A 22,474-nucleotide genomic window follows, 5' to 3' on the forward strand; every position below is an offset into this window, starting at 1 on the left:
ACAAAGAGAAATGCCTCTGGAATCATATGACCTGGGTTCACATTCCACTCCTGATACTTACCACTCACATGACCTTGAGGCAAATCACTTAACCTCTTTGGGCCTCAATTTCTCTATCTGCAAAAATGAGGGTATTGAACTAGACATTCTTCCTTGCTCTGGATCCATAACTCTAAAATGTGCATTCTGGTTTTGTCTATGCCACTAACTGGCCATAGAATTTTGGGTAAGTCATTTCTCTCCTTTGGGCCTCAGTTTGCCCTTTTGCAAAATGAAGGTGTTGGGTAGAACAGCCACTTATGTCCTTTCCAGCTCTATCTTTCTACATCCTGAGGGTCTCTTTTAGCTTTGACATTCTGGAGATCTAGGAAATATTTGCTGAATGAATCAGCCACTGCCCTCTCCACATCTACCACAGAAGGTCAGCCTCTTTCCACACTTCCTTTCATTTCATAATGCCTACAATCAAACATGACCTACCGGGAAACCCTTTACCCACCTGCCAAGACCCTTGATTGTCTGTTAGAATTAGGACACAGTCAGAAGTGGAATTTGTACTTCTACCCAAAGAAGTTTGTCAAGGGTTTAGCAGAGAACACAAAGGCAGCCTGTGCAAAGCACACTGGAACAGAAGTAAAGAAAGAGCTCTGGCTCTCAAGCCAGGGGACCTGAGTTCAAATCAACATTTTCTTCCTATATAGCTGACAAGTGACTTCACCTCCATGGGCCTCAGTTTCCACATCTGTAAAATGGAGCAGCTGGCCTCTGAGGTCTCTTTCAGCTCTAGATCTTTGACCTTATGATCTGTGTCCCTCTTCTCCTTTGGACTAGGCATCAACAACACTATTATCAACAAGCCTTTATTAAGCACTTACTGTGTACCAAGCACCATGTGGATAACTAGACAATGTTTAAAACTTCTCCCAACTCTAACATTCTATGCTTTTATGATGTCATGGAATTGCAGAATTTCAGCACTGGGTGGGAGACACTATAAAGTCCACTATACGTAGTTTCTCTAGGCACTAGTTTCTCCTTCCACAAAATCAAGGCAGAAAGACAACATGTCATAGTGGATGAAGAGACAGTCTTGCCATCAGGAAGATGAAGACTCAAGCCTCACCTCTGACACATACAAGTTTTATGACTGCGCAAACTGCTGAAACTCTCAGTGTCCCATGAAATTCTCCCTTTTCGGGGGTGGAAGGGAGGAAGCTAATTTTACTTTTACTCAGAGTCATAAAATGGCACACTAATCATCAAGATATTGTAAAACTTTACCCAAATGCAATCATATTCAAAGAGCACAATTCCGATGGCCTGTTATATTCCCCATGGTGAAGTTTTTCCTGTTTCAATCACAGTCATCTTTTCTAGGTGAGAGTCTCACCGGGTCAAAAACGGCAAATATCTCTCTGCCTACAATTCATTTTATTATCAAAAGGTAGAAGCCAGTTCTCAGGCAATTCTCAAAATTCAATGGCCATACCAACTTTGATGAAGGGCCTTTCTCTACCATGAGTTCCCTCTATGCAGATTGAATTTAAAAATAAAGAATCAGGACATTCAATGAAGTAACTGCTAAAATTCCTTCTACCTCTAAAATTCTATTATTTTCTGAAGTTTTTTAGTTCTGATGGATAGACTCTATTTTCTTCTGAACAATCTTCAGGGATAGAGACTTCCCAACATTCCCTGAAAGCCTATTTGGTCATTCTGATGGGCAAGAAAGTCTTCCTTAGGGGTAACTGAAATTTTGGCAGCAATCTATACGCCATTAGTTGTATGTGTGTGTGTGTGTGTGTGTGTGTGTGTGTGTGTGTGTGTGTGTATGTGTGTGTGTGTGCGTGTGTGTGTGCAGTCTCTTATTTTAATGGTATAGGGAATTCCAATTCATTGAGTTAGAAACTCAGTCTACAGATTAGCAATATATAGCATATATCCATAATAGAGAATAGCCTAGGGCACCCGAGAGAGGGTCAGTGACTTGCCCACAATCACACAGGTATACATCAGAACCAGGATGTGAACCTAGTTGCTTCTGCCCTTGCAGGTCCTCCAGGTGCTGTGCTTCACTCCCTTTCTCTTAGCTGACTTTAGTTCAGCTTTTTGTGACAAATAAGACAAATATCAAACATCCTTATTGAATCACCTCTTAGCTATATGTTCAAGACTTTACATAACCCAGTTCATCCGAATGTTTCCCTCACTACTCCTCTTGTCCCCAATGCCCCACACATGCCATGCTCAGGTTGTTCCACCTATCTAGAATGCCCTCCTCAATACTCTCTCTTTAGTAGACTTGTATAAGCCATACTTGACTTGTGCAAATCTTTTCCACTCTCCGAGTCTTGATTTCCTTAGCTATCAAATGAAGGTATTAGCCTAGATGATCTCCAAAGCTCTTTCTAATCCCAAATGCCATCACCCAAATCCTACCAACCCTTAAAGCTCAACTTTCTTGATAATTTGAGTTGGGTCTGCTTCCACTCTTAAGATGCAAGGCCAGGCTCTGCCAATTAAAATTTGGTGAGCAGAGAGTGGCCATAATATCTAAAGTACACAAGACAAATACTCCTTGACACTCTGGAGCATGAACTTTCCTGTTAGGAAATTCACTTAGAGAACTGAACAATGTCAGAAGGAAATGAAAATAAAACATGGTGCTGCAGCAGCATTTAGAAGGTTCGAAGGAGAAATAATTCACGGGCAAAAAACTGCACACATTCTGCCTGTCCTAGTCTAATACTAATCCATCTTCATAAACATGGTCTATCCCCAGAAACAATAATAGCTAGTTTCAGTTGATGTTTTTTATTTCTTGCCCATGTTGTCTAATGCTCTGAGTATCAGCTGACGAACATCATCTTGTGTTTATTAGCATTCTTTTGGCCAGCCTTAAAACGCAGAGGATAAGGGGACTGATAAATCCACTAAGTGGCCCAGTGCTCTTCATTAGGCTTTTAAGTACCTCTGCAAGCAAGAAATCAGAACACGTGTGAAGCGAGGAGCAATCCCTCAGCCCTGGTGAGTTATCACTAAAAAGAGTGGAAGCCTCAGAGATAATTCGTCTAGAATAATTTCCAAACAATTTAGCATGCTGACCTCTTCTTAGCATCAGTGGACTAAGGGGAACCATCTCCGGAAATGTAATCAAGTAGACTGCCCCAGCAGATGGGAGCAGAAGAGCAAGGAGAGGAGCCAGCTGCTCCCTCTAAATGAAGAAGAATGGATGGTCCCATTACAGACAGAAAGGTTGCTGGTATAGATCCAGGCCAGAAGAGAGTCCATCTCAAGGGAAGCTTTCCCTTTCCTAACAATCCCATCATTACCTTCAATGATGAAGGATACACACACAATCCATGACATAGTTCTTGTTAAATGTCGATTCACCCAGAGCTTCTCACAAACAGGGCCTTCTCCAAACCAGCCTGGGAAAGAATTTGCCAGAAAACTAAATTACCTTCAGTTTCAGGGAGGGTGGTCCTTCTAGGTCAGAGCTGAATGAACCAGCTCCACTATGAGGGGAAGCAGTGTGCAGCTGTTTGTCCGATACATATCTTGTGGATAAATAAACTAAATTTTCCAGTGCTGCCAATCTCTAAACATTTAGAAATATACATTCACTCAGAAACTTAAAAAAATAAACACAGGCGGTATTTGACTGAATTTTCCTATAACGTAAAACTGGGGTCATAAGATTCTAACCTTTCAAATAATTAATTAATCTAGTTTTTTGTTCCTCTCAAGCAGGTCTAGATGCAAAAAATCCTGGGATGATGAATTACTCCATTTGGGAAACTGGTAGAGGCAAGTAGAAGAATTTTTTTCAATAGATGGATAAATAGATAGATAGAAAGATAAATTCCAACTTTGACTGGTAACTGCTCTCCTTTAAAAACCAGGAAAATGTGATGAAGCCTGAAATAATCCAAGAAAATCATAACTATAGTGCTAGTTACAGTTCAAGACTGAAAATTTGGGCTCAGGTTTCTGTTTTTATTTATAGTAACTCTAAAATCATTTTACAGTTATAATGGACTGTTAAAAATCTTCATTCAATTCAACACTTATGTACAAGGGGCTCCTCTCGGCACTGGGGCAGAATAAAATGCCTAAAAAAGTTCTCTGCCCTTGTAGACCTTAAAATCTAGTAAGGAAACAAAGTAAATAAATAACTATAATGTAGCACAGAGAATATGAGATGTGTCCAAAGAAAGGGACAAAGTGCTACTAAGATTGAGATGAAGGTGAATTCTCACATACAGTTTTCAGGAGGAGGGGTGCATCAGAAAAACGTTTCATTAAGGATATGGTCCTTGTACTTTGATGGGTGGAGTAAGATTGTCATAGGTAGAGGTTTTTGTTGTTTTTTTTCAGGGTAAGACCTAAGGGATTTGGAATTCCAGGAGAATAATGTGTTTAGGAAATAACTAATAATCCAGTTTGGTGGAAAGCAGGATATGTATTGGGCAGTAATGGGAGATGAGGAGGAAAAGGTAGACTGGACCAGAGACCTTTCAATGCCAGCATGTAGAGTTTGGGTTTCATTCAATAGGCAACGAAGAGCCACTGATGGATTTTTGAGGTGGGGAGTGACATGAACAGGGCTGTGTTTTAAAAGATTAATCTGAAAATGGTAGATAGGACAGATCGAATGGGAATTAAAGTTCAATTGGGAGACCAGTTAGTTATTACATTTTGTAGATTATTTATGTCCATGTTAGTCTGCCTAGATATGGCTTGTGGGGAGGCATGATCTAGTCTCTTCCATTCACCCTTCTCCAAGGGAGACTTTGATTCCTGCCAGGAGCGAAAGTAGGAAGTTAGAGTCAAAGGCTGGCCACTGTGCTTTCCATAGAGAGAAGTAATGAATCTCACCAATGAGAAAAGTCTTGTGTAAATAAGTTTTGAGCCACATGTCACAGTGATCATTTTGAGGTGACAGGGAAGATGGTAATGCTGTTGACAAAAAGTAAGAAAGTCAATAAGAGGATCTGGCTTGAAGGAGAAGAAAATGACCTCCCTGATTACTCTCTCCGTCTCCTTCACTGATTCACCTCTACTTTCCCATCTCGTATGTAACAATTTCCTCTCCTCTCCTCTTCTTTAATCTCATCTCCTCTGCTCCCCTCTCTCTCCTTATTATCCTGATCCCTCCCCTCTCCTCAACACTGCTCCCCGTATTGTCTCCCTCAGCAATATTAAAGAATTTAGTCAATTCCATCATACATCTTCCTGTGAATTTCTCCCAAATATATGTAACATACTCTTCTTCTTTGTGTGTGTGTCTGTCTCTCTGTCTGTCTTTGTCTCTCTCCTCTCTGTCTGTCTGTCTCTCTGTGTCTGTGTCTGTGTCTATCTGTCTCTCTGTCTCTGTCTCTCTCCTCTCTCATTCGTGATCTCCAGTCTCATATCACCAAATGTCTGCTGGATGTTTCCATTTGGACACTCCAGACACACCTCAAACTTAACATGTCTAAAACAGAATTCATCACCCATCCTCCAGAATCTGCCATTTTTCCTAACTGCCCTATTTTTATGGATAAGCAGCATCATTTTCCTCCATCATTCAGCTTGAAACCTCAGAGTCATCTCTGATTCTTCTTCCCCGCCCACCCCCCATGACCCACATGGAATCAGTTGCCAATGCCTAATGATTCTCTGCTTCTACCTCTGAAAAAAGACCTCAAATATAACTTTTCCTTTCCAGCATCATAGGGAGTCAGCAGATAAATTATAATGAGGATGGGGAAAAGATGGTATAAATGGATGGAATAAGATTTAAAAAGAAAGAGAAAGAAATTATTGAACAGGGTCAAAACAAACTGGAAGCTGAGGACCTCTCCTTTGGCCCTAGAAATCAGCAAGGATGGGGAAAAATGAGCTATCTTCATAGCATCATAAATCCAGAGCTGGAAGAAGCTTCAGAGATGACCTAGTGTCAGGAGTGGGGAACCTGTGGCCTCAAGGCCACATGGAGATTTGTTCTGTGAAGTTTGGTTTCAGTCAAAGGGCACACTTGAGGACCTAGAGGGCCACATGTGGCCTCGAGGCCACAAGTTCCCCACCCACTCCTGAATCCCAACCCTCTCATTCTGCAGATTAGAAAACTTGAACTTGAGAAGGTCAAGGTGACACAGATCATGTCGTATTTGAATCCAGGTCCTCCGACTCCAAAGTTAGTCCTCTTTGTGATGGGGTGAATGGAACAGTCATGATAGAATCATAGAATCTCAGAAGTTAAAAGGAGTTTAGTGATCATGTGTCACAACATCCTACCCCAAGCCAGAATCCCCTCTATATTATCCTTGATCAGCCTCCTTGGGGTGGGAGGAAGAAGGGAGGAGAGAATCACTACTTCAAAAAGCACCTCATTTGATTTTGGCTCAGCTCCAACTTGTAAAAAGTTCTTTATTATATTTAACCAAAATTTGCCTCCCTGTAAGTTCTACAAATGGGTTCCAGCTCTGCCATCTAGAGTAAACTAAGTCTCTTCCTGTTCCCAGAAACACCAAGGTGGTACAGTAGATAGAGTATAGGATTTGGAGTCAGGAAAAGCCGAGTTCAAATACTGCCTCCAGACAAGTTGCTTAGCCTTTGCTCAGTTTCCTCATCTGTAAAATAAGATAATAATAACACGTACCTCCCAAGGATGTTATAAGGATCAAATGAGATATCTGTAAAGAACTTGACACATAGTAGGTGGTTGTTGTGTGTTTCTCCTTCGTTTTCGAAGAGGACCATGACATCGGAGAAATGATGACATGACTTGCACTTGACTCTGTTTTAAGTGATGAAGGGCTGTGTGAGATCACCAGTCTCACTTTCTCCTCCTTGACACATAGTAGGTATTTAATATAGGGCAGCTAGGTCACTCAGTGGATGGAGTGTGGGGCTCTGAGTTCAAATCCAACCTTAGACATTTACAAACTGTGTGACTCTGAGCAAGTCACTTAACTCTGCTTGCCACAGTTTTCTCATCTGTAAAATGAGCTGGAGAAGGAAATGGCAAATCACTCCAGTATCTTTTTCAAAAAAACCCCAAATGGGGTCATAATGAATTGGATATGACTGAGACAATTGAACAACAACAACAAAAAGTACTTAATAAATGTTTCTTCCACATGACAGCCCTTTTCACATGTACTCCATATAGTAGACACTTTATTATGATGGGGCTAGATGGCCTCTAAGGCCCCTTTCAGGTCTGCCATTCTGGGAATCTTTGTGTTTATTGTCTCTGCAAGCTGGGAATCCCTAAGAAGGGCACCTGAACATCATAAAATCTAAATCCATAACAGGATTTAGAACCAGCAGTCCTGATTCTAAATTCTAGCTTTGCCATCTCTGACTTCTATGACCTTGGGCAAGCCACCAAGATCTCTGTAGTCCTCAGTTTCATTGTCTGTAAGATGAGGCAGTTGAATTAGGAGCGCTAAGTGTTCTCTTCAAATTCTAAAATCTTATGATCTCTAGATGACTTCCAGCTCTAACAGTCTCAGTTTCTGTGCTTCTAAGATCAGTTCAATCAGTTAGTCTGGGGGAATGGCAGGGAGGGGAGAGGAAGAAGGAAAAGGGAAAAGGGGGGTGCGTGCATATGTATAGATATATATACATATATGTATATATATACACATACATATATATGTATGTGTGTGTGAGAGAGAGATTGGGGGAGAGGAGATAGAGAAGAGAAAGAGAAGGAGAGAGAATGAAGGAGAGAGAGAGAAGAAAAGAGAGAGACAAAAAGACAAGAGAGAGAGATGGGAGAAAAAGGGAGAGAGAAAGAGAAGGGGAAAGAGAGAGGGAGAGAGAGAGAGAAGGAGAGAGAGACAGAATAGAGGCAACAGAGAGATGGGAGGAGAAGGAGAGAGAAAGAGAGGGAGAAAATGGCTTCAACAGAATCACGGTAATGGAGAGTTAGAAGGGTGTTCAGCAGCCATATAGGAAAGAAATCCCCACTAGAAGATACCGGATGAGTGGTTGTCCAGCTTCAGCTCAGAGCTCTCCAAGTTGGGCAGTCGTTCTACTCTGGAACACCTCTAGCTGTTCCTGGCATCCAGCCTAAAATGGCCTACCTACTGCTCCCAGGATCTCCCTCTGGAGTCAAACAGAATAAATCTAATCCTTCCTCCATATGACAAGCTTAAGTTTAAAGACAGCATTTGTGCCCCCTGCTATCACCTGCCCAATCATCTCTTCTCCAGACTACCCATTCCAGGTGCTTCAGCCATTCCTCATGTAACCCAGTTATGTTTGACATAGCACACATCTCTTCCATTGTAACCCCTGCTGGGGTTAATAGTGTAAGGAAAATCTCTCACTCTAAATATATTTTCCAAACTAAGTTTTTGAAAAGTTTTCCCAAATCACAATTCTTTTTAAAAGACTGAATAGTATACAGCAAGGGACATATGTAAGGTAGCGGAAACGTAACGATGAATTACTCCAGACAATTTCCTCTGAAGTTATCAAAATGATGCATTTAATCTGTGAAAATTTATTTAAAAAATCAGCAGTGCTTAGTTAGCTTTTTGAAGTCAATGATTTTTGAACTTTGAGATAAAAATGACATTTTTATCTGAAAAACTAATAGATAGTTATAGTAGCTTGGTTTATATATAATGGTTTAAGGTTTGCAAAGTACTTTAAATGCTATCTCATTCAGTCCCCAAAATAACTCTATGAGGTGGGTCCTATCATTATCCCCATTTTACAGATGAGGAAACTGAGGCTGGATGACATTAAGGGACTTGCCCAGGGTCACACAACTAAGATGTATCTGAGGCAACATTTGAAGTCAGGTTGTCATGACTCTAAAACCAAAGTGCTCTTCAGTGTACACCTTAGCTGCCTAGTTTGTTCCACTAATAACAGCAACAATGGTGATAATAATAACTAGCATTTCCATGGCACTTGAAAGTTTGCAAAGCACTTTACAGAGATCATGCTATTTTATCCTCACAGCAACCCTGGGAGGTAGGTGTTATTATTATTCCCATTTTACGGATGAGGAAACTGAGGCTAACAAAAATTAAGTGACTTTGATAGGGTAACAGAGCTAATAAGTGGCTGAGACAGAATTGAAACCCAGGTCTTCCTGACTGAGGCCCACCGCTTTAACCACTGGGCCACTAAGCTGCACTGTGGTACCTCATAAATTAGGAATCAGTTACATAAAGGCTAAAAAAAGAATAGCATCTGACATTAGTTGGCACACACTCTTTATAGCAGGGAGGTGCAAGGTGACTCTAAACCTTGTTGGGTGCAGCATTATGTACTGGAAGGGTCACTGGTTATGGAATCAAAAGCCTTGGGCTCCAGGCCCAGCTCTACCACTCACCATCAGCCTAATGACATTGGAAGAGCCATTTGACAACAAGCAGCAGGCGTTTATTAAGTGCTAAGTACTGAGATGATAAATACAAGCAGAAAGACAGCCCCTGCCCTCAAGGACCTTAAGCTCTAACAGGGAAAACAACAATACAAGAAGCTGAAAAAGGGTTGTAGGGGTGGTAGTGGTGGTGATAGTAGTGGTGGTGGGGTGGGGGTGGTGAATGTGCCAGGAACACGAAGAGGTATAGAAAATGTCTGATGTATCAGCAGGGCAGCCTAGGAAATGAAAGCAAGGATGGCCTGGGCCTCCTCCTTAATAGGAGGTTCTAGAAGAAACCAGCCAATTGGGGGGGAGAGGCTGGAGGGACAGGTGACATTTCCAACACTAGAGGCAGTTCAGGGGTGGAAGGAGCTTTCAGAGTAAAATGGTTTCTGTGGCATGGGAGACAAAGTCCAATGAGTCAGCAGTCCAGCCTGAGGAGCAATGAAGAACCCCTTCTCTGAATGTCACCTAGGTCCTCCATGGAGGATTTGTGTGGAGATATGGACAAGAATCATGAAAGATGAAAAGGTATAGGTAATAATAATTCACATTAACATAACTCTGCCCTCACAACATCCCTGTGAGGTAAGTAGTACAAGTAATATTAACCCTGATTTATAGCTGAGGAAACTGAGGTCTGGAAGTGTTCAATGACTTTCCCTTGGTCAGACAGTTAGTAGGTATCTGAGCCATGAATCAAACCCAGGTTTCCTGAATACAAGCTCAAGGATCCACCCACTATACCACATTGGCTCCCAACCTGGAGTAGTGGAGAAATATGCCAGTGGACAGAGAGGGTCCACCCTGAGGAGATTTTAAAATTCATTAAATTGTAGATTTTTAAAAATTTAAATTACTTTAAAAAAGATAATTCTAGAAGACAGCAGCAAGGCCAGATCATGAAAGGTGCATACAAAAGCCCAGTACAATAGTATTTCGGAGTTCAAAAGCTCCAAGAAAGCTGAAGTTAATGAGGAAAGTCATGGACAGTAAAATAATATCAATTATCTATTACTATTATTATCATCAGGTAATGTTAAAGTATCATTATAGGTAAAAGTATTATCCCTCAGTAGAAACGGTGCTGGGTTTAGAAAACTGCCTTTGCGCCTTACTACCTGTGTGATCTTAGGCATATGACTTAATGTCTCTAGGCCTCAGTTTTCTCATCTTTAAAATGAAGGGGGTTAAAGTAGATGACATCTAAAATACCTTTTAACTTTAATTCTATGATCCCAATATCTCTAAAATATTTACCTAAACCTTATGCACATTTTTTTTAAAATGAAAGACTATTGGGGGCAGAAATGCAAAAGGCAATACACCATTTTATAGTAAAGAAGGCTAACTATTTCTGCCATTTGTACTTTTATCCCCCAAAAGAACCCATCTCCAAGAACATTTATTATTAAAAACCTTTTTCCTTTCAGAGGAGTGTGCTGTAGTGGAAAGAGCATTGAACTTAGTGTCTGAATCCTAGGATATATTCTAAATTCTTCTAATAACTATCTGTGTGACCTTAAGACCTCATAAAATAATAATGTAAAAGCAGGAAGATGCTTCAGGCATCATCTAGTCCAAAAAACTCATTTTACATAGAAGGAAACTGAGACCTAGAGACAATAGGTAACTTGACCAAGATGATATACTGGTTAGTGGAAGAGCTAGGACTTGGACTACTTGTCTCCTAGTCTACCGCTTTTCCTACTACACAAGTATTTTCCTCTTATTTCAATTAGGAAGGCAGGGAGTTGTACACAACAATCTTGAAAATCCCTTCTGGTATGACAGACTTGGGTTTTCTGAATTAGTAAAAGCATCACATCCTTTTTCTTCATGAAACAATAAAGATGAATGAGGGCTTGCCCTTTTGCAGAGACTCTCTATACGCCAGAGGGTTGGGAGACTCTCAAGAAGGAAATTCTGAGCATACAAAGAGAAATAATTCCAATAAGGAAGAAAAATGAGGGCTTGCCTCAGAGGCCAATGTAGAATGCCTAGGAAACTGAGGATTTTTAAAAGACAAGTGTAAAAAATAGTAGCAAGGACAGATAACAAAAGATAAAGCCAAAAGCCCAGCACTGTACTCTTACAGGGGCAGAAGCAGAAAGATTAATGAGGAAAGTCACGGACAATAAAGATGGATTTCTTAAAGCTATAGTGCTGAAAGGAGAAGTCCAAAAGAGTTAGACCTGATGTTCCAGGAAGATGGGATGAAGATAACTGGGACAAGGAAGAGAGTAGAGCCACTCAATCCTTATTCAACTTACATTGTTTTCTTGACAAGGATGATGATCTTCATACTATAAAGGACAATGGGAAAATAACTAATATGGCATTGATGCTCCAAAATAATTGCTAGATTGTAAGAGAGTTCCTACCTACTTTGATGAGTTCAAATCAGTTGGCCCAGATGAACACCTCCTAGGGTACCAAAAGAACTGACAGCTGTGATTACTGTGCCACTCTCATGGATGCTTGAATAATCATGATGAACTAATAGCAAAGGGAAGATGGGAGAATTTTCAAAAATGGGAGAAGAGAAAAGAATTTGTCAGCTATAAACTCATGAGTTTGACTTCAATTCCTGGCAAAATTCTAGAATGTAGCATGACAGAGACTGCTAGTGAGCAACTGGAAAAAGAAATACTGAACAGAGAGAAAATAACTTCATCAACCACAGGTCATGACAAGATCATATCAGTTCCTTTAAAGAAGTAATACTATCAGGGTTTCTAAAATAGTGGATTAGGGAATAGTGGAAAAACTAGAGAGGTGCCCTAGATAATAGGACAATGATAGGATTCAGAACTGGTTGAATAATTTGACCCAAGGAATATTCATGGTTTGATACCAACTTGAAGAAGGTTTCCAATGGAGTATCCTAAGAATCCATGTTTGGCTTGATATCAATGACTCATAAAGACATACATAATATATTTCTATAATTTGTAGATGTTATAAGGTGAGGAAGAATAGTTAAAACTGAATTAGAGAGCTGGGATTCAAAAAGATAATTAGAAGCTAAAATACTTTCATTGTTAGTCATTTTTTTCAGTCATGTCTAAACTTCATGATACCATTTGGGGTTTTCTTGGCAAAGATATCAGAGTGATTTGCCATTTCCTTCTCCATCTCATTTTATAGATGAAGAAACTGAGGCAAAGAAGGTTAAATGACTTGCTTAGGGTCATACAGTTAGTGTCTAAAGCTGAATTGGAATTCAGAAAGATGAGTCTTCCTGACTTCAGCTCTAGCACTCCATCCACTGTGCCACCTTGCCCTAAGCTAAAATACTAGAATAGATCTAATAAAATGGATTTTAATAGGGACAAATAGAGAGTCTTATATTTGGGTTAAAAAAAAAATGAACTTCACAAATATAAGATGGATAGAGAGTGACTAGATAGGAGTTCAATTTTTTAAAAAACTAGGCATTTGAATAGACTCCAAGCTCATGAATATGACATGGCACCCAAGAAAACGAATGCATTCTTAGGCTGCTTTAAGAAAAGTATGATTTCCAGGAGCAAGAAGGTAATAGTTTCATTGTATTCTATCCTGCAAAATCAAGCAAAATCTGAAATGTTCTGTTCTGTTTGGGGTGCCACATTTCAGAAATGGCAATGATACATTTTTGAGATCCTCCAGAGGAGGGGAAACAAACTGATAAAATACCTTGAATTCATGCCCACAAGCATGGTCTAAAATTGATGAGGATATTTCTCCTAGAAAAGATGAGACAGAGTGGAAAGGATACTTTTCTAAGAAAGGGCGGAAGAAAATTTGGCTATGTTCTGCTTATCCCTGAGGGCAGAACTAGGAGCAGTGAGTAGAAGCTGTAAAGAGACAGGTTTAGACTTGACTTAAGGAAAAACCTCCTAACAATTTGAACTGTTCCAAAGAGGAATATTGGCTTTCACCACACTGGAAGTCTTTAAGCAAAGGCCCAATGACCACTACACTGTCTGGGTGACTATTCGGTGACATGTCAACTCTATGGCCTCAACAATCCTTAGCAAACTTGAGTTTCTGTGATTTGATGACTTTTCTGTTAAGGCAACATATAACCAAAGAGACTCATGTTACAAACACTAGGTGATTAGAAAATAGTGTGGATATTCTATGCTGAGGGCAGGAGAGAACCTCTAGCCTTTCACGGGTCAGGGAAACACAAGCTTAAGTAACTGGAGGAAACAAAAGCCATATTTGTAAGAACTACCATCTTGCAGATAGCTATTCCCAAGAGGTGATAAGTGTCTCCTGACTTCTACCTACCTCCACCTAACATGGCATTGTACTTCTATCCCTTTTATGTACTTAACATGTATTATTTCATATTATAGTTGTGTGAATGTGTCCATGAGGCAGTCTGTCATAATATATAGCATTCTGGATAGAGAATCTGGAAAGCTTGAGTTCATATTCTGCCTCTGTTGCTAATTAAATGCTCCAGTCAGGGGGAAGGGGTAGTGTGCTTGGGGGCACCAGAGGGTTTCATGGAGTCCAAACCAAGCAGAGTGGTTGATGGAAAATTTTGCATCTCTTCCAGTACTAGCACCATGCTCTACAATGTGTCATTGTTTAGTCATTTTCAGTCATGTCCATTTTTGGAGTTTCTTGGCAAAGATACTGGAGATAAAAAGATAATGTACAAAGGCATTGTAGAGGACTTAGAGCTTGGTTAGATATGTAAGACACCAAGGTCTTCCAGGACATCCCAGGCCATCGCCAAAAGTCTTGACTTTATCTTGCACTGGACTTGGATTACTCTGGAAGAGAGAGTGAAGCTGATGACTTTGCCCAACTCTGCCTCACAAGCCATGGCCCTCAGAATGTCATTGGTCTTCTTCAAAAATAAAGGATAAGCAACAATTTACTCATGTTCGCCTGTTTCTTTAGCTTTCTCTATTATTAACTAGATGAAATTAATTAGACCCTCTGATTGAATGTCTCCTGCCCCCAAAGAATATTTACTAGACACATAGTGTCTGGCACCAAGACCCTGTGGATATGCTTTCTCATCTTGTTTCCCTGGGTTGGCACAATGTATGAGACTCAGTGTCTAAGGCCAGAAAATGATTCCTAAGAAGACAAAAAGATTACAAAAGATATATTTGATCATACATGGCACCAAAGAAGGGTGGGAAAAGAAGAGAGTAAGAAAGTAGAAGTTTTAGAGCCCACAGAGAAGAGCAGAAGGAAGTTTCCTTCCTGAATAGCTAGAAGTCCTGGTTCTCTGTTTCTACATGGCACAGCTGCATTTGCTCCTCCTGCTGCATCTGGCATTTCGCCATCAGCCAGGGACCTTCAAAACACCATACCCTTCCCTATAGCACCCTAAAAATGAATACCAAGTCTGTGTCTACAATGATACCAAAATTGCTAGCTGCATGACCCTGGGCAATCACCTGACCTCTCAAGACCCACAAAATGAAAGCATTAGACATGATTGCTGAGATGCATTCCAGTTCCAAATCTAACATCCTAAGATCCCAATCAACGTAGTCAATCAAATATGTTATTCTAATGAAAAATTCAATCCCAACCAGTTATTAATTGTAGGGTCAATGAATCATATGTATGATAAATGATTGAAACAGAAGCCACAGTGAGATCTCATTCCCCTTCCCTGATCACCTCAAGCCTATTTTGTGCCTCCCCCCTTTATTCAGTAATACATCAGCCTTTGCTTCCTGTGCTCTGTGAATGAATGAATGAATGAATGGAGCATTTATTAAGTGCTTATTATTTTCAAAGCACAAGTGCTATAGATACAAACTGAAAAGTAAGACAGTCTTTGTTCCCTAGGAGATTTTATTTTTTTTAAATGTTTATTGATTTATTTTTAGTTTTCAACATTCATTTCCACAAAATTTTGAGTTCCAAATTTTCTCCCTATCTCTCTCCTCCCCCCACTCTATAACACCTTGCATTCTGATTATCCCTTCCCCCAATATGCTCTCCTTTCTATCACATCCCTCCCTTCCCTTATGCCCATCTTCTCTCTTTTCTTGTAGGGCAAGATAGATTTCTATACCCCATTACCTGTATTTCTTATTTCCCAGTTGCATGCAAAAACAATTCTCAACATTTATTCTTAATACTTTGAATTCCTTCCTCCCTCCCCACCTATCTCCACTGAGAAGGCAAGCAATTCAATATAGGCTATATATGTGTAGTTTTGCAAATGACTTACACAATAGTCATGTTGTACAAGACTAACTACATTTCCCTCCATCCTATCCTGCCCCCCATTTATTCTATTCTTTCTTTTGACCTTGTCCCTCCCCAAAAGTGTTTATTTCTAATTACTCCTTTCTCCCATTTACCCTCCCTTCTATCATTCCCCCACCCCACTTGTTCCCTTATCCCCTACTTTCCTGTAGTGTAAGATAGATTTTCATACCAAATTGAGTGAGCATGTTATTCCCTCCTTAAGCCAAATGTGATGAGAGTAAGTTTCACTTTTTCCCTCTTACCTCCTCCTTTTTCTCCTCCATTGAAAAAGTTTTTTCTTACCTCTTTTATGAGTGATAATTTGCCCCATTCCATCTCTCCCTTTCTCCTCCCAATATATTCCTCTCTCACCCCTTAATTTTACTTCTTATTCAACTCACTCTGTGCTCTCTGTCTATATGTGTGTGTGTGGGTGTGGGTGGGTGTATAATCCCTCCACCTACTCAGATACTGAGAAAAGTCTCAAGAGTTACAAATATTATCTTTCCATGTAGGAATGTAAACAGTTCAACTTTAGTAAGTCCCTTATGACTTCTCTTTGATGTTTATCTTTTCATGATTCTCTTGATTCTTGTGTTTGAAAGTCAAATTTTCTATTCAGTTCTTGTCTTTTCATCAAGAATGCTTGAAAGTCCTTTATATCATTGAATGACCATTTTTTTCCCTGAAGTATTATACTCATTTTTGCTGGATAGGTGATTCTTAGTTTTAATCCTAGTTCCTTTGACTTCTGGAATATCATATTCCAAGCCCTCTGATCCCTTAATGTAGAACCTGCCAGATTCTGTGATATCCTGATTTTATTTCCACAATACTTGAATTGTTTCTTTCTGGTCTCTTGCAATATTTTTTCCTTGACCTAGGAATTCTGGAATTTGGCTACAATATTCCTAGGAGTTCCTCTTTTCGGTTCTCTTTCAGGAGGTGATTGGTGGATATTTTCAATATTTATTTTGACCTCTGGTTCTAGACTATCAGGGCAGTTTTCCTTGATAATTTCATGAAAGATGATATGTAGGCTCTTTATGAATATAACTTTCACATAGTCTCATAATTTTTAAATTGTCTCTCCTGGATCTATTTTCCAGGTCAGTTGTTTTTCCAATGAGATATTTCACATTATCTTCCATTTTTTCATTCTTTTGGTTTTGTTTTGTGATTTCTTGGTTTCTCATAAAGTCATTAACCTCCATCTGTTCCATTCTAATTTTTAAAGAACTATTTTCTTCAGTGAGCTTTTGAACCTCCTTTTCCATTTGGCTAATTCTGCTTTTGAAAGCATTCTTCTCTTCATTGGACTTCTTTTGCCAATTGAGCTAGCCTATTTTTAAAGGTGTTATTTTCTTCAGTGTTTTTTTGGGTCTCCTTTAGCAAGCTGTTGACTCACTTTTCATGATTTTCTTGCATTGCTCTCATTTCTCTTCCCAATTTTTCCTCCACCTCTCTTACTTGATTCTAAAAATCCTTTTTGAGCTCTTCTGTGGCCTGAGACCATTGCATATTTATTTTGGAGGTTTTGGACACAGAAGCCTTGACTTCCTCTGATATTATGCTTTGCTCTTCCTTATCCAAAAGGATGGAACAAAATACCTGTTCACCAAGAAAGTGAGCTTCTATAGTTTTATTTCTTCTCCTTTTTTTTGAGCATTTTCTCAGCCAGTTATTTGACTTTTCAGTCCTTTGTCAAGAGGAGGATATACTCTGGGGATCTGTAAGTTCTCAGTTCCTCCAAGGTGGCACAATCAAGGGAGAGGAGTTTGCTCCTCTCCTGGCCTGCACACTGGGCTGGGAGCAACCAAAATCTTTTCTGCCCAGAATCTGCAATTAGAATTTTCTTACCACAATCACCTCCAGCTCTACCACACCAGAGCTTCTCCTCACCCCAGGGCTGAGCTCAGGGTGGGATTCAGGTCAGTGGCTCAATTCCCCCAGAGACTTTAGGCAGAAGTCTTCCAGGGGTGCCACTCAGGGCTGAGATTCTGATCAGCTGCTCAATTCCCCCAGAGGCTCTAAGCAGAGGGCTCCAAAAATGGAAGCTGCTGCTGTAGTGCATGCTGCTGGCAGTTTAGATCATGCTCCCCTCTCCTACGTGAAGGAGCCCTCCCACTGAATTTTGAAGCTATCTGTGGCATTTTTGGGTTGAGCAATCTGGGAACTGCTGCTGCTGGTGGCTCCCAGAAGCCTTTTACAGGTCCTGTCCCTGCTGAGCTGTGTTCTGCACTGGGCTGCGCTCCACCTAGGAAAGTTTGAAGAAAGATGGCATTGTGGTCCAGCTGGGAAAAGTAGCTAGTTGTAGTTATTACAATATGGAAGAAGCAATGGAACCCCTGAGTGGGGAAGGGACATGAAGAAAGGAGGGAGGGAGGGAGAAAGGGAGAGAGGAAAGGAAGGAAGGAAGAAAGGAAGGAAGGGAGGGAAGTGAATGAAAACTCATTTGTTAAGGATATGGACTGCCATATTTATGTAAGTAAGGTCAATTTGGTAGGATTGTGTAGAGTGTGGAAGAGGGAATAATGTATGAGCTTATTGAGTAGGAAAATAACATGATCACTTCTGCACTTTAGAAAATCACTTTGGAAACTGTGTGAAGGGTGGTTGGAGAAGGAAGAGGAATGCCAGGAAAGTCATTTAGGAATCTCTTGCTAACATCCAGGTGAGAGATAATGATAGTTTGAATTATGACGGTGACTCCATAGTAGGGGTCAGATAAAGAAGACATTGTAGATAAACATAGAGGCAAAAAGATTTGGTAACTGAATAGATATATAGGGAGAGGGAGAGAAAAGAGTCAAGATTGACTCCCTGATTTGATTCATTCCAAGGTGACAGGAAGGATGGTGGCAAACTATACAGAAAGAAAGAAATCTGGAAGAAATGAGGTAACTGATGGCTAAGAAGCTAAGTGACTTTATCAATCAAACAAGCACCGACTATGTGCCAGTCACCATACAAGCTTGCATAGCCTGTTAGTGGCAGAGCTTCTGATGTCCTTGGAATCAAGTCTATAGCCTCCAAATCCAGCACTCTTTTCCCACCCAAAGCTGAGGCAGGTGAACCTCCTGGCTCTGTGCTTCAAGCTGCTCAGAGGGTTCATTTAGCTCTATTTCTCATCCAGTGTTGAGCATCTCAGGGAAATTACAGGCTACAAAATGAAAAATACTCATCAGGTTGAAACGTGTCCTTTGCTTGCAACACACCTATTTAATGGGTGATTATCCGTAGTTAAAGTTTCAGAAATTAAATTGTTTATTTCATCCTTCCCAAAGAAGAGATGAAGAAGTATGGCTCCTAGGCTGAGGATCTCTTGATAGCCCATTTCACATGTCACCAACAACTCATAGGCACTGGATATTCTAACATGTGGCATGGGCATATGCCTACATAATTATGCTTTTGGCATAATTGATTTTGTTTGGAAATTCCCCAAAGCCATATAAATATCACAGTCATAGACATCATAGATCTAGAGTTGAAAGGGACCCCAGAGGCCAACTAGTCTGACTCCCTCACTTTACAGATGAGGAAACTGAGGCCCAAGGATATGAAGCATCAGAGGATAGATTTGAATATATATCCTCTAACTGGACACTGATCTTTCCCTTGCACTAGGGGAATCAATGATTGTCTGTGTTTCTGATGTCTATGATATAGATGACTGTGTTTTGCTTCTCAAAACAGTTTCTCTCTATTATTTTTGGTACTGACCACTTTGCTGCTAATCAGTATAGATTAATGTCACCAATAATGACCTCATTTAATTACCTTTCTCAGAAAGTTTTACTATTTTGAACTAGAGTGCCCCATTCAAAAGGCCTGAATCTAGTTTTCTTCTTTTTCTTTTGAAAAGATTTTTGTTGATGTGCTTTGTTTTTACATTACATTTACAAAGTATTCCCACTTCTTGGGAGGTCTCTTAACAAATTAAAATAGTAAAATAAGACTAATTATACAATGACCTCATCTGAAAATGCAGGTAATTTTCCACGTCTGTAGCACACACCCTTGTCTATTTTTGAAAATTAACAGAAAACTATTTTCTCTCCCTGCCACATTTCACACACACACACACACACACACACACACACACACACACACACACACACACAATCCATTGAGGGAAAAAAATTTCTTATTAACAGATATACAAAGTCAAGCAAAATAAATTCCCTCAGTGGCTGCAAACAAAAATATTTGTGCCATTCTGCACCTTAAATCTGTCACTTCTCTGCAATGGGCAGCATGTTTCATCATGGTCCTTTGGAATCATGATCAGAGTTCTTACTGTTCTTTGCAAGTTGTTTATTTTTACAGTGTTGTCACTGTGTAAACTGTTCTGGTTCTGCTCATGTCACTCTTCATCAGTTTAAATAAAGAGAAGGCAGTGAGGCTTGCTGCAAAGTATCCTGGACCAGACACCTGAAAGACAGGTTCAAATCCCACCTTTGACAATGACCATCTACATGACTAGAGGCAGTCACTTAACTCTGAGTCTCTGAGACTCAATCTTCTTATCTGTAAAACAGTGATAATCATACCTGCAGTACCTACCTCAAAGGGTCATTGTGAGGAACAAATGAGGTATTGGATGTAAAGCCCTTTGGGAGCCTAAAATCAGCTAAAGTGTTACTGTCTTAGTGAACAGAGATGGAGATGGGGTTTCCATCTCAAGAAGCACATATTCCTTATGTTTTCCTATCTCCACACCTCCTTTCACCTTGTGAAATCATCCCACTCTTTCTTTACTTACTGAATTCCAACCTATGTAGTCTGTAAAGGTCAAATCCAATGTCATCTCCACTATGGTGATTTCTCTCTGCCTCAGTAACATCTTTCCCATCCATGCATCCATCCTTATATCTCATAAAGCATTTTGTATTTATTTAATGTAATTATTCTAAATTACATTGTGTCATGTTTATTTTCATGTCCTAACACCCTACTACAGTGTTGTAATGTTTGTTAATGAGAGTTAAAGATCTTCTCCACCAATTAATACTCTTCAGGTGGAGCCCATTAAGGGAAATTTGATTAGGGGAGGCTTGCTCTGTAGGAAGGCCCACATTAATTTCTAATGAGGCACTGGGTCACAAGGGTGATGCCCTCTGACTCTGAAAATTGTATATATACTCTGAAGTGAGGTTTTGCTTTAAGGGTTACTCTGTGGAAGAAGGTTCATGTGACAGATGAGACTCTGGGTAGCTGTGTTCCACCCCCGCCCCCAGGTTTGAAAACTCAGATCTTGGTGCTTCTTTCTCTGGTAACTGTATATATATATGTTGTTGGTGGTGGTTGTTGTTGTGTGTGTCCTTCGTTCTTGAAGAGGACCATGACATCAAGATGATGACATGACTTGCAGTTGACTTTGATTTGAGTGAGGGAGGATTGTGCAAGGTCACCAGCCTCACTTTCTTCTGAGCCATCTGGGTCCACTGGTCAGATATTCATTGGGACGATTGGAGATAGCACAGGATGTAATGGGAGACCCTGGCCCTTTCAGGCTAAGGTCTTATCACATTCTCACTTTGAGTGAGATACACCCATTCAATGAATAGTCTTCTTTAAGCTACTCAAGGGATGTGATGGCCAGACAACTGGATCTATCTGTTGATCTGTGATGTATGTATTGCTTATGGTCAGACAGTTAGAAGCCCTGCCTGTTGGTCTTTATTTCTCTGCTTATATTTTATCTGTGGTATATGTGATTAAAGAAGATTGCTCACCCCTCAAAATTTGCTTTCCTTTTAGAAAAGCAGATCTAAGAACCTGTGCCAGCAGGCCATGTGTCAGGGTGCTTACTGCTAAAAGTGTAAACTCTAAGAGGGTAGGAGTCATGTCTTGCCTCAACTTTACATCTCCCTTACCATCTAGCACAATGATCTGCATGTATTGGGAACTTAATAGTTGTTGGGTTTTTGGGTTTTTTTTTTAGTGTGACCATCATACAAGCTACTTATGTATTTATTGGGTATCCTAGCTACCCCATGAGATGTTGTAGGAGCACTAGCAGCCCACATTGGTTTGTGGTCTGCCTTCCTTAAGCCCACACATTAAAAATTATAAAATGTCTCTTGACAATTAACCAACAGAGCAATGTAATTTATAATCTGACCACCAGACAACTCTCTCTTTAAGCTACCAGTCCCTTAGAATGATTAAGGTCTCTCTGTCACAAATGCAGGAGATCCAGTTCAATATGTATACTCAAGTTCCCGTCCCTGATCAAGTCCCATGGTTTTCAATGACCAAACAAAGAAGAAACCTTTGCTTACCCAGCTTGTGACATCTACCTTAGAAGTTATTCAGTATTCAAAATCAAAGGTAGCAGGTTGGCGAAGTGGATAGAGATGTTAGTCCTAGCATCAGGAAGATCTGAGGTATAATCTACCCTCAGATGATCATGGGAAATCACTTAAATTCTTCTTGCCTCCCTATACCCATCTGTAAAATGAATGCTGTGGAAACACTGACTATATTTAATTGAATTAAATTCAATTGACCTTGGATAAGTCACTTTCACTGTTTAGCCTTTAGTTCTATCATGTAGGTAGCTCAGTGGTACAGTGAATGTATACAGCCCTGGGCCTAAAGTCAGGAAGACTTGAGTTCAAATACAGACTCAGACACTTTCTAGCTGTGTGACCCTGGGCAAATCATTCAATATCTGTTTGCCTCAGTTTCCTCATTTTTAAAACAGGGAAACAATAATACCTACCTTGAAGAGCTGTTAAGAGGATCAAATAAGATAGTAATTGTAAAGTATTTAGCACAGTGCCTAGCATATAATATGTACTATATGAATTTAGCTCTTATTACTTTTTAAAAACAATTGGATTATTTTGGATTATTTCTAAA

This window comes from Notamacropus eugenii, chromosome 1 (assembly GCF_028372415.1).
Source record: "Notamacropus eugenii isolate mMacEug1 chromosome 1, mMacEug1.pri_v2, whole genome shotgun sequence".
Classification (NCBI taxonomy): domain Eukaryota; kingdom Metazoa; phylum Chordata; class Mammalia; order Diprotodontia; family Macropodidae; genus Notamacropus; species Notamacropus eugenii.